At 50.6% G+C, this 12,254-nt stretch overlaps 1 pseudogene; it reads left to right on the top strand.

The window, feature by feature from the left end:
- Window positions 1–550: 550 nt before the first annotated feature.
- On the top strand, window positions 551–11,751 carry LOC141164635 (E3 ubiquitin/ISG15 ligase TRIM25-like; annotated as a pseudogene).
- Window positions 11,752–12,254: the final 503 nt, after the last annotated feature.

Genomic DNA, 12,254 nt, shown 5'->3' with positions numbered 1-12,254 from the left:
AACGCCGCTCAGGCTGCGCTGACACAGCCACCGTTCCAATGATCGCCGCAATCTGCTCTTCCAGCCAGCCTGCAGGGTGCGACTCTGCAGCCGCCCTCAGGGACTCAAACAGCTGCGCCATGGACGCCATGAGGTACGCAGCACGAAGTGGGGGAGACAACTCACCACCCTTGTGAGCGGGAAAATGTGACTCCCCTCCCCTCCCTGGCCCTTAAACCCCCCGTTAAACCCCTCCCAATGCTAATAGCCTTAGCCACTCCCTCCAACCCATTGTCATGCAGGCCTACGTCCAAGCCTGCGGGGGAGGGGGCGGCTGTACTCCGGCCTGTCCTTTCATTTAATGACGCACCACCCTCAACAAAAAATAATCAGCCAATACAGTACACATGCATCAAAATTGTGAATTTACTGCATATAATCTTCATAGTAAACCAAACCTTCATATGGCTATATTGGTTGGAAAATGTATTGCTTTAGGAAGGAAAAAATAAAGGTTTAAGTAAATGGGTGTAACTAGAACTTTGTTATTTGTCCAGCATTAGACACATTCAGTTTCGTTTCCTCCTTCTTCCGTCAGCCATGGCGTCTGCTATTCTGAGAGACGAGCTGCTCTGCTCCATCTGTTTATCTGTTTTTAAGGATCCTGTAACGCTGAGATGTGGACACAACTTCTGCCGGGTCTGTGTTGATCGTGTGCTGGATACACAGGACGAGTCTGGAGTTTATTCCTGTCCTGAATGCAGAAAAGAGTTTCATGTTCGGCCGGCACCGATGAAGAACATAAATCTTCATAATGTAGCGGAACGTTTCCTGATTACTCAGCAAGAACAAGAGGAGATCACCGGGATCTGCTGCACTTACTGTGTGGACTCTCCTGTACCTGCTGTTAGATCCTGTCTACACTGTGAGGCTTCTCTGTGTGATAAACACCTGAGGTCTCACAGCAAATCACCAGAACACGTCTTATCTGATCCCAGCACTTCTCTGGAGAAAAGGAAATGTTCTGTCCATAAGGAACTTTTAAAGTACTATTGTACTCAGGATGCCATCTGTATCTGTGTGTCCTGTAGTTTGGCTGGAGAACATCGGGGACACCGGGTGGAGCTGCTGGATGAGGCCTCTGAGAAGAGGAAGAAGAAACTGAGAAATGTTCTCCAGAAACTGACCACAAAGAGAGAGGAGACTGAGGAAAGAGTCCGGAGTTTGGAGGAGCAATGGAGGAAATCTCAGGAAAAAGCAGCTGGAGAAGCCGAGAGAGTCACTGCCCTGTGTACAGACATCAGGAGACGGGTGGACGACCTGGAGAAGAAGGTCCTGAGTGAGATCTCCAGGCAGGAAAAGGAAGAGTCCCTGTCACTGTCTGCTCTGATCCATCAGTTGGAGATAAAGAAGGACGAGCTGTCCAGGAAGATGAGATGACGCGCCCCTGGGCCTGTGTCGCGCTGCGGTGCGCACGCGGGAGCTTACCCGGAGCCGGATCCGTGGAGGGTTGTAGTCTCGTGGCGGTGACCCGGTCCGTGCCCAGGGAGTCAAACTGGACGGCAGTCTACTAGTAGTAAACAGTTGATGACTACGCCACCCGTTGAGTGCAGCCAGGGAGCTGCTGCTGCAGGGCAGACCGCTGAGGCCGATGGTAGGATTATGCAGCGTGATAGTATAACCCCCAACGGGAGGGGTATGGTCTCAGGGCAGCCGACGTGGATGATGGGGGTAGCAGGAACCACTCAGAGACGGTACGGTGTAGTTCAGGGTCTTTACTGGTGACAATGATAGACCCTCCCGGAGTACTTGCTAGCGAACGGGGCCTGGTCAGTCCTTGAGCAGATGGGATCTCCCCTGGCCAGGCGTAGTTGTAGGCCTCCCAAACTGACTGTACTCTTCTGGCTACCTTGCTAGAAGCTGATGTAAGTAGCCCACGTCCCTGAGTGTACCGTGTGGTGCTCACCCGTATGGCCGGTGACTCGGGGCCTTCTAATGGCTTCCGCTCCACGATGGCGGTGCTGGTCCCACGCGTGTGACCGTGCCTTCGGGCTTCTGGGCCAGAGGACCTGAAATCCCCTGCCTGACGGATTCTGCTGCTGGGTAGGAGTTAGTCCCCACAGCCTCGGACTCCGGGTCCGGAAAGAAGTCTTCTTAGTCAGGGCGAGCTCTGCGGCTGCCAGCCCCTGACTCCTTGTAACTCTGCTGTTTCCTATGCTGCTTCTTGTCTCTACTCCACTTGTCTGACTCACCCTGCCTCAGCCCCGGGTTTATACAGGGGAAGTTCTTCCCCTCCCAAGACTGGGCAGGAGGTGTGGCATGCACAGGATCCCTGACCAAAGGACCTCCCACCTGCTCTCAGACATAACATTACATTACTGTGGAAAACCAGACCCCTGGGGTGCCACATTCCCCCCTAGTGAAATTTAGTACTCCGGGACTAAACACATTTAGAAAAACATAACAAGGCAAAAACATTAATAATACAATAAGAAAACATATAAAGATGGTTACGGCGTGTCCGCAACCGGGTGCAGTCTCTGAAGAGAGCAAGGTGTCCATTTCACCAACACAGGGAGACGTAACCAGGTAGGGGTCTGTCCTACCCCGAGTCCTTAACAGTCTCTAGTCCATCCTGGGTTACGCTCCAACTATGTACAAGGATTCCCGGTAAATCCACCAAGGATTCCTAAAAATAACTAGAAACACAAAATTATACACAAGCAACAAGACACAGAAAAACATAAATAAAACAATTTATACACTTTAAATTCTCCAGCGTGCGGGTAACTGGCCTCTAGTGGCCCGAGTGGACCTACGGAGCTGACTGTCTGGCCCTGAACTACAGGGTGTAGGAGCTGTCAAGGGTAAACTGGGCAGCTGTCTACCGGCTCTTTGTCTCACTAGGGGTACGGCAGGCTCACTATAAGCAGAGGGTTGATTCTCCTGTTCTGCTTGTGTGGAGTCTTCTGCCTCCTGGACCGGCTGTTCTTCCAGCTCTACCCGTTGCTCCGTAGGTTCTTGGGATGATGGTTGGAGGAAGGTGAGTACGGGTACCACAACTGCACCATTGACTTGAGTCCAAGACTGAGGGAAGTCCCCGAGCACGGTACTAACCATATCTTCCCTTTCTTCCACGGGTCGATGGTCTTCTTGTTCCTCTTCAGGGTTCCTCAGTTGTTCGGGACACTTCTTCAGGTGGTCCCGGGATACAATGGCTGTGGTTTCCCCTCCGTCTTTACTGATGGTACAGACCTTCGGGTTCTCGTGGCTTGAAGGCAGTACGGTGTACGGGTCCTTCTCCCACTGGTCGTCCAACTTGTGGAGCCGTCTCTTCCTCTTCAAGACCTGCTCTCCGGGTACCAGGGGAACAGCGGGAGCATACTGGTTGTAAGTTTTCTCTTGTCTTTCCCTAGCCTGACAGAGACTTCGCTCCACGCTCTCCTGTATTCTCCGGTACTGCTGCTGCCTCTCTGTGTCCCAGTCTGTTTCTGGTGAAGTGTCCTCGGGGGTCAGGACTCCCATTTCCAGGTCAACAGGTAACTTACCAGGTCTTGCCCTCATTAGGTAAGCCGGGGTACAGTTGGTGGAACCTACCGGGATGTGGTTGTATAGGTCCACCAGATCGGGCAACTTTTCAGGCCACAGACTGCGTTCTTCCAGGGGCAACGTTTTTAGAAGATCCATTACCACCTGGTTCATTTTTTCACAAAGTCCATTAGTCTGCGGATGGTAGGGTGTCGTCCTTATCTTCCGGCAGCCATACAGATTGCAGAATTCCTGAAAGACCTCCGCTTCAAAGGCAGGTCCCTGGTCCGTCAGCACTTGGTCCGGGTACCCGTGTGGACGGCAGAAGTGCTGCTGGAAGGCTCTAGCTGCTGTTTGAGCCGTTAAGTCCTTGACGGGGACGACAACCAAGAACCGGGAGTAATGATCCACGATGGTTAACGCGTAGACGTAGCCACTTCTGCTTGGGGTCAGTTTTACATGATCCAAGGCTACCAGTTCCAACGGTTGCCGGGTGACGATGGACTGCAGGGGAGTCTTCTGGCTGGCTCGGTCCTTCCTTCTCAGGTTGCACGGGCCACAATCTCTGCACCACTTCTCGATGGTTCCCCTCATGCCTACCCAGTGGAACCGCTCGCGCAGCAGGAACTCCAGCTTTTTCCACCCAAAGTGTCCAGCTCCGTCGTGGTATGCCTCCATCACCATGGCTGCGTCTCTTCGTGGCACCACTACTTGCCAGAGTAATTCATGCGTCCGGGAGTTAACCATTCTGCGGCACAACTTCCCTTTGTAAAGGAACAGTCGACTCTTCTCTGCCCATAGTTGTTTGGCTTCCTCCGGAGCGTCTGGTTCAAGGCGAGCCTCCGGCCGAGTCAGCATCTCCTTCACCAGTCGGACGGCAGGGTCGCTGTCTTGCGTTTCCGCCCAGTTGTAGTGGGGTAAGGGGTTCAACGTAGCAGCCTGCTTACTCCTTACCCGGTGGGAATACTGAATAGTCCCATGACGGTGGAACGCAGGGAGTTCAACTTCTTCCAGTCCCTCCGGATCTTCTCCTCCGTCCGGCAGGTTGGGCATCCTGGACAGGGCGTCCGCGTTGGTATTGGAGCGTCCTGCCCGGTATTTAATTGTGAACTCGTAGTTGGACAGACGGGCCATCCACCTCTGCTCCAGGGCACCGAGTCTTGCCGTGTCCAGGTGTGTCAGCGGGTTGTTATCCGTGTACACGGTGAACCGGGAAGAAGCGAGGTAATGCTTAAAGCGCTCAGTGATTGCCCATACTACGGCCAGGAACTCTAACTTAAATGAGCTGTAATTCTCGGGGTTCCTTTCGGTGGGTCGCAGTTTTCGGCTGGCGTAGGCGATTACTCGTTCCTTCCCCTGCTGGATCTGGGACAGTACGGCTCCTAGCCCGATGTTACTGGCGTCGGTGTAGAGGATAAAGGGCTGGCTATAATCCGGGTACGCCAGGATTTCGTCCCCCGTGAGGGCCATCTTCAGCTGGCGGAAGGACTCTTCTTCCAGCTCTTCCCATTTGAAGGGCGGCTTCTGGTTCTTGGCCTTCCGGGACTGGCCTATCAGGAGGTCCTGCATAGGTGCTGCCTTTTTGGTGAAACCGGGAATAAACCTTCGGTAGTAGCCTACCAACCCGAGGAACTGCCGCACTTCTTTTACGCTGGAGGGGCTTGGCCATTCCTTAATTGCGGTGATTTTATCAGGGTCGGGAGCCACTCCGTCAGCGCTCACTACGTGTCCCAGGTACTGCACCTTTGGTTTCAGGAGGTGACACTTGGAGGGTTTCACCTTTAGGCCGTAACTCGCCAGAGCCTCGAACACTTCCGCCAGGTGTTTCAGGTGGTCCTCATACGTCTTGGAATATACGATGACATCGTCCAGGTACAACAGGACCGTCTCGAAGTTTCTGTGGCCCAGACAACACTCCATTAGGCGTTGGAAGGTTCCTGGTGCGTTGCAGAGTCCGAACGGCATGCAGGTGAACTCGCTAAGTCCCATCGGGGTGGTGAATGCGGTCTTCTCCCGGTCCGCCTCTGCTACAGGAACCTGCCAGTACCCGCTAGTGAGATCCAAGGTAGAGAAGAAGTTAGCAGATCTTAAAGCAGCCAATGACTCCTCTATCCTTGGTAAGGGGTACGCATCCTTGTGTGTGATACGGTTGATTTTCCGGTAATCTACACACATCCTCATGGTGTTGTCTTTCTTTTTGACTAAAACTAATGGGGCTGCCCAGGGGCTACAACTATCCCGGATTACCCCAGCCTCCTTCATGTCTCTAAGCATCCTCTTGGCGTGTTGGTAATGTGCAGGGGGTACGGGTCGATACCTCTCTTTTATGGGAGGATGATCTCCCGTGGGGATGCGATGTTCTACCCCCTTGACTCGCCCGAAGTCTAACGGGTGTTTACTAAACACTCTCTCATACTCTTGAACCACCCGATAGACTCCTTGTTTCTGATGTGAGGGAGTGGAGTCAGTACCCAGATGTAGTTGCTGACACCAGTCCTCCATGTCTTTCTTAGAGCCGTTACCTTCCTCCGGGTGAGATGGAGGCAAGGGTTCCACAGATTGTATAGAATTTTGATTAGTGATATATAATTTGGCTAGCGTGGCATACCGGGGCAGGTACACTTCCCTCTCCCCGATATTTATTATGCGAACGGGCACCCTCCCATGGCGTACATTGACGACCCCCCGTGCTGTCAAAATGGTGGGCCTACTGTCTGAGTAAACTGGTTCTACCATTGCCTGGTAATCTCTACCTCTCAGACCAATAGCTGCCCGGCACCAAATCATCATTTCACTTTTTGGGGGCATGGCAATAGGAAAAGGGTCACACATTCTTACGCTACCAATCTCACCGCCGGAGAGTTCCACTTGTTGCCGTTGCATCAGTGCCCGGATCTCTTTCTGGAGCACCCGCTGCTCGCCGGAGCTGGCATTCTTGGCAACCTGCTGTAAAAGGAAAATCACCTCTGCAAGACAATTTTCAATTACATTAGTTCCTAGAGTTATTTTTGGGTGACTCTCATGTTTATCAATATCTACAATGATCAGTCCCTGTGCGGCCAGTTCGACTCTACCAATTTTGATGGTCACCTCTTTAAATCCGATCTGTGGCACGGGCTGACCATTGCTGGCGATGATACTCAAGTCGTCGTCGGGGTAGCGGGTAATATCCGAGTCATTCCAGTACTGCTTGAAGAGCACGTACGGGATGGTGGTGACCTGTGACCCGGTGTCCAGTAGGGCACTCATGGGAATGCCATCCAGTACCACAGGCAAGACTGGACGTCCTCCCACATATCTGTCGCGCCAGTTCGATGGGCCTGGTGATCTTTTTCCTGGGGGTTGGCCCTCTACCCCAGGTTGTGCCCGTTTAAAGAACAGTACCTTTCCATATGTCCGGGTTGATTGCAGCGGCGGCAGATGGGTCGTCCGTCCTCACTGTATCGGTCACTGGGTCTTCCTCTGGCCGGTGGGGTCCTCCTTGGTCGACGCCACGGGATGTCCTCCGGTCCGGATGCCAGCTGGATCTTCCCTGGGGTGGAAACCTGTAAAGACTGCACAGTTCGGGTTAGCGCAGCAACGCTCTTAGCTAGCTCTTGGACCTGATGGTGTAGGTCTGGAGCCGGGTCATTGTCCAAAGCCTGCGCATCAGCTCCCACAGGCCCTGCTGACAAGGGCGCCGCCTCCTGGTAGTAAGTGGTAGTGGGGCGTCTGTGGGTCACAACGCCACCTGGTGCCGGTTCTCGGAGCACCCGGATGGCTCTGTCCTTGAACTGTGCAAAGTCCAGATGGGGATCCTGTAAGGCCATTGCCCGCAACTGGGTTCGGTGGGCATTGCAATATAAACCCTCTATAAATTGTTCAGTCAACAGCCTGTCCTCGTTTCCCACCCCATCAGGGTCGGTCTGCTTTATGGCCCTCAGGGCCTCTTGTAGGTTTAGTGCATAGTCCCTTATACTCTCATGCGCTCGCTGCTTGCACCCGTAGAATCTAAGCTTAATCTCGGCTGAGGTGCGGGTATCAAAGGTGTCCTTCAGCCGGGTTAGTATCCCTGCGACAGTCTTCCTCCCAGGTGGCCAGGATTTTACTTCCCTTTTGGCTGCCCCTGTTAGTTGGGCCACCAGGATGCTCACTTTTTGCTCTTCTGTGAGGGGGTACACCTGGAAGAGGCTATCCAGCTTTTCTCTAAAGTCATGCAGGGTATGTGACTCCCCTGAGTACTGGGGTAGCCAAGCTGCTCCCGGGATATAGGGCATGGTGAAGGGCATAACTGCAGCAGCGGTAGCGCTGGCGGGGGTTGAGGCAGTGAAGCTCTCCTCCGTATCCGACATCTTCCTCCCCCCTAGTGGACCGTGGCCTACCTTGCGATGATCCTCTTCCGTAGGCCGCGGCTCCGCAGTGGATCGTCAGGGTTGAGGACCTTCCGTCGCGCTCCTGTGACGTCGGCGTCTGCTGGGCTCCTTCCAGGACCTTACGCAACGTCCGGACGTGAGGCGGGGCTTCAGTTCTCGCGCGCTTTCGGAGTCCACGCCCCTCTTCTTCCCGCGCGGCGTCCTCAAGATGGCGTCCAATGGCGGGAAAACTCCACGGATGGCGGGAAGAAGGTCGAAGATGGCGCCGGATGGCAGGAAAACTTCGCGGATGGCGGGAAGAAGGTAGAAGATGGCGCCGGATGGCGGGAAACCTCCACGGATAGCGGGAATCTTCACCACTGGTAAGTTTGAACAGTCTTTGCTTTTCAGGCACGCAGTACCCGGTGGTTGCGGGCACGAAATCCTGCCGACTACGCCAAAGTTGACGCGCCCCTGGGCCTGTGTCGCGCTGCGGTGCGCACGCGGGAGCTTACCCGGAGCCGGATCCGTGGAGGGTTGTAGTCTCGTGGCGGTGACCCGGTCCGTGCCCAGGGAGTCAAACTGGACGGCAGTCTACTAGTAGTAAACAGTTGATGACTACGCCACCCGTTGAGTGCAGCCAGGGAGCTGCTGCTGCAGGGCAGACCGCTGAGGCCGATGGTAGGATTATGCAGCGTGATAGTATAACCCCCAACGGGAGGGGTATGGTCTCAGGGCAGCCGACGTGGATGATGGGGGTAGCAGGAACCACTCAGAGACGGTACGGTGTAGTTCAGGGTCTTTACTGGTGACAATGATAGACCCTCCCGGAGTACTTGCTAGCGAACGGGGCCTGGTCAGTCCTTGAGCAGATGGGATCTCCCCTGGCCAGGCGTAGTTGTAGGCCTCCCAAACTGACTGTACTCTTCTGGCTACCTTGCTAGAAGCTGATGTAAGTAGCCCACGTCCCTGAGTGTACCGTGTGGTGCTCACCCGTATGGCCGGTGACTCGGGGCCTTCTAATGGCTTCCGCTCCACGATGGCGGTGCTGGTCCCACGCGTGTGACCGTGCCTTCGGGCTTCTGGGCCAGAGGACCTGAAATCCCCTGCCTGACGGATTCTGCTGCTGGGTAGGAGTTAGTCCCCACAGCCTCGGACTCCGGGTCCGGAAAGAAGTCTTCTTAGTCAGGGCGAGCTCTGCGGCTGCCAGCCCCTGACTCCTTGTAACTCTGCTGTTTCCTATGCTGCTTCTTGTCTCTACTCCACTTGTCTGACTCACCCTGCCTCAGCCCCGGGTTTATACAGGGGAAGTTCTTCCCCTCCCAAGACTGGGCAGGAGGTGTGGCATGCACAGGATCCCTGACCAAAGGACCTCCCACCTGCTCTCAGACATAACATTACATTACTGTGGAAAACCAGACCCCTGGGGTGCCACAGAGACACATTGAGGAGCTGTGTGACATGACGGATCCACTGACTGTCTTACAGGAACCAGACACCGGTGACTTGTGTGATCCTGAGGAGGAGGGAGGTGATGAGGACACAGGGGGACATGATAAACAGCCCCATGATGGAGATGACCTGGATGTGGCTGTGATCTCACACACATTACACACATTATGTGAGGTAATATCAGGTATAAGGGTTGGGATCTATGTGGAGGGTCCTGCAGACATATTACTGGATGTAAACACAGCTGCTAATAATCTCCTTATATCAGACGACCTGAAAACTGCAACCGGGACAGAAGAGAAGAAGAAACGTCCAGAAACAGCAGAGAGATTCCAGTATAATCAGGTGATGAGCAGGAGGGGATTTACCTCAGGACGACATTACTGGGATGTGGAGAGCAGTAGATCAGGGTGGTGGAGGGTGGGGATGTGTTATCCCAGTATAGACAGGAGGGGGCGTCAGTCAGTGATTGGAAATAATAACAAGTCCTGGAGTTTGTGGAGATGTAATAATCAGTATTTAGTGATACATGACAGGAAAGAGATCCGGTTACCTGACAAGATCTCCAGTGATAGAGTCAGGATATGTCTGGATTATGAGGCCGGGCAGCTGTCCTTTTATGAGCTGTGTGACCCCATCAGACACTTACACACCTTCACTGCCACCTTCTCCGAGACCCTTCATGCTACGCTAAGTGTAAATGACCCATCATTGTTTGGTGGTTGCTGGATTAGAATCTGCAGTTGAAGAATAACATTTGTTGTAAGAAGTTTTCCCAGAGATTGGTTACATCACAGGGAAGGGAATCTGATTGGCTGAAAATTTAATAAAATTGGTCATTTGATCTGTGGACTCTATTATGGATGACCCTTCAAGATTATTACTGTTATTAGTTTTACAGTAGGTTCACACAACCGTATAAAAAATCATTCAGAGTTTCATCCAGAAAGATAGAATGATTTTTTTCTCAAACTCTTGACGATTTTTTTATACAGTCGTGTGAACCTACCCTTAGGCCACGTTCACACGTTCAGTATTTGGTCAGTATCTTACATCAGTATTTGTAAAACAAAACCAGGAGTGGAACAATAACAGGAAAATTCTAATAGAAACACGTGCACCACGTCTGCATTTTTCACCCACAAATACTGATGTAAAATACTGACCAAATACTGATCACGAGAAAGTAGCCTTATTGTAAGAATGCACTTCCTCGCTATATTTTTTAGATAGCTCCATTTTCTTTTAGCACCAATCCTAATGTTACCAAATCGTAAGTTTCCACTCTTATTTTTCTCTCCCCTTCTTCCAAGAGACATAACTTTATTCCCATCAACATAATCACGAGGCTAATTTTTTGTTGGACTAGTTGTAATTTTCAATGACACTATATACTTTACTATACAATGACTGAAAATTACCAAAAAAATGATGAAAAAAGGCAATTTATTGTTATTTTAGGGCACATTCACACGATCAGTATTTGCTCAGTATTCTACATCAGTATATGTAACATAAAAGCAGGAGTGGGTGAAAAATGCCGAAGTGGTTTATATTTGTACGTTTCCTCTGATTGTTCATCTCCTGGTTTTGGCTTACAAATACTGATGTAAAATACTGACCAAATACTGAACGTTTGCACGTGGCCTGAAAACAAATTGGTTTATGTTCCCCCTTTTTTAGAGATCTGTTTTACTTTTGAGGGCTTGTTTTCGACATGATGAGCTGTCGCTTTTATAGGTGCCATTTTGTGGTGCATACAATGTTTTGATCACTTTTGATTGTGGTGGCGGAAAAAAAAAAAAATTCTGGAGTTTTGATTTCTTGCTTTTTTTTGCTTCATGATAGTCACTGTACGGGCGAAATAATTTTTAGAGGTTGAACTTTTGTGAACATGGCAATACGAAATATTTTATTTTTTTTAAATTGTCATTGTTTCTAACTAGGAAGGTACAATATTTTAGTTGGGCTTTTTATTATTTTTTTTTACATTTTTGCGCATATTTTTTTAAAACTTTTTTTAGTTTATACATCTTTTTCAATCTTTCAATCGTTTGATCGCTTGTACTATATACTGTATAATCTCAGTACTGCAGGATATAGTCATACTGACAGTTTCCTATGAAGCTCAGTCACAATCTGGGCGTTACAATAGGACCGAGGTTGCAGATACGGGGGGCCTAGACATATTGCACATAGATAGGAATTGATAGATAAAGTGGAACAGAAGAATGTATAACTAACTGTTCATCATACAATAATCTTTATTACAACCTTATTACACCTTTCGATCTAACGGGACAAGGGTTGTCGTTATGTCCCGTGTTGATCAATTCTGTGATATTTCTGGGTTTTCTATCATTTTGGAGATTGTGTTTTTCCTTTTTTGTAATCCTCACACTATATTATATCTAATGTAACCGGTCGGTATAATAAACTGTTCTCTCCTTCTGTAATATTACTCTTTTGTCATGTGTCTCCTTGTGATATAGTGAGGGCTTGAGGCATAGCTGTGGAGGGCTCATGGCCAGCGACGATCCAGACTCATGGAAGAGTCAGCAAATCCCAACAGCCTTGAAACTTCCCAGAAATTGGTGATTTCCTTCAATGGAAAATAACATGTCAACAGGAAGAGGTAAATGTCCATCTCTCCACTGACAGCAGGTGTAGTGCCAGGCAGGTTAGATGGGGTCGCACGCTCCCCATTCTTGAGAATGATGAGGGACAAACTGCTGGGACCCTCACCTATGAGACATTTATGTCATATCTGGAGTTACAGTTGTGCTCAAAAATTTACATACCCCGGAAGGATTTTTCCTTTCTCGGCCTTGTGTGTCATAAAAGTCTAAAGTGAAAAATACACAGTAAAAAAGATCACAAAGATCACATTACATTGCAATATTGAAAAAAGGATAATTAACCCCTTAAGGACCAAGCCACTTTGTAGGTTAATGACCAGGCCTT

This window comes from Phyllobates terribilis, unplaced genomic scaffold, assembly GCF_046119375.1.
Source record: "Phyllobates terribilis strain yellow unplaced genomic scaffold, ASM4611937v1 Scaffold_10__3_contigs__length_209671492, whole genome shotgun sequence".
Taxonomy (NCBI): domain Eukaryota; kingdom Metazoa; phylum Chordata; class Amphibia; order Anura; family Dendrobatidae; genus Phyllobates; species Phyllobates terribilis.
This window is presented reverse-complemented; position numbering and strand designations above follow the sequence as displayed.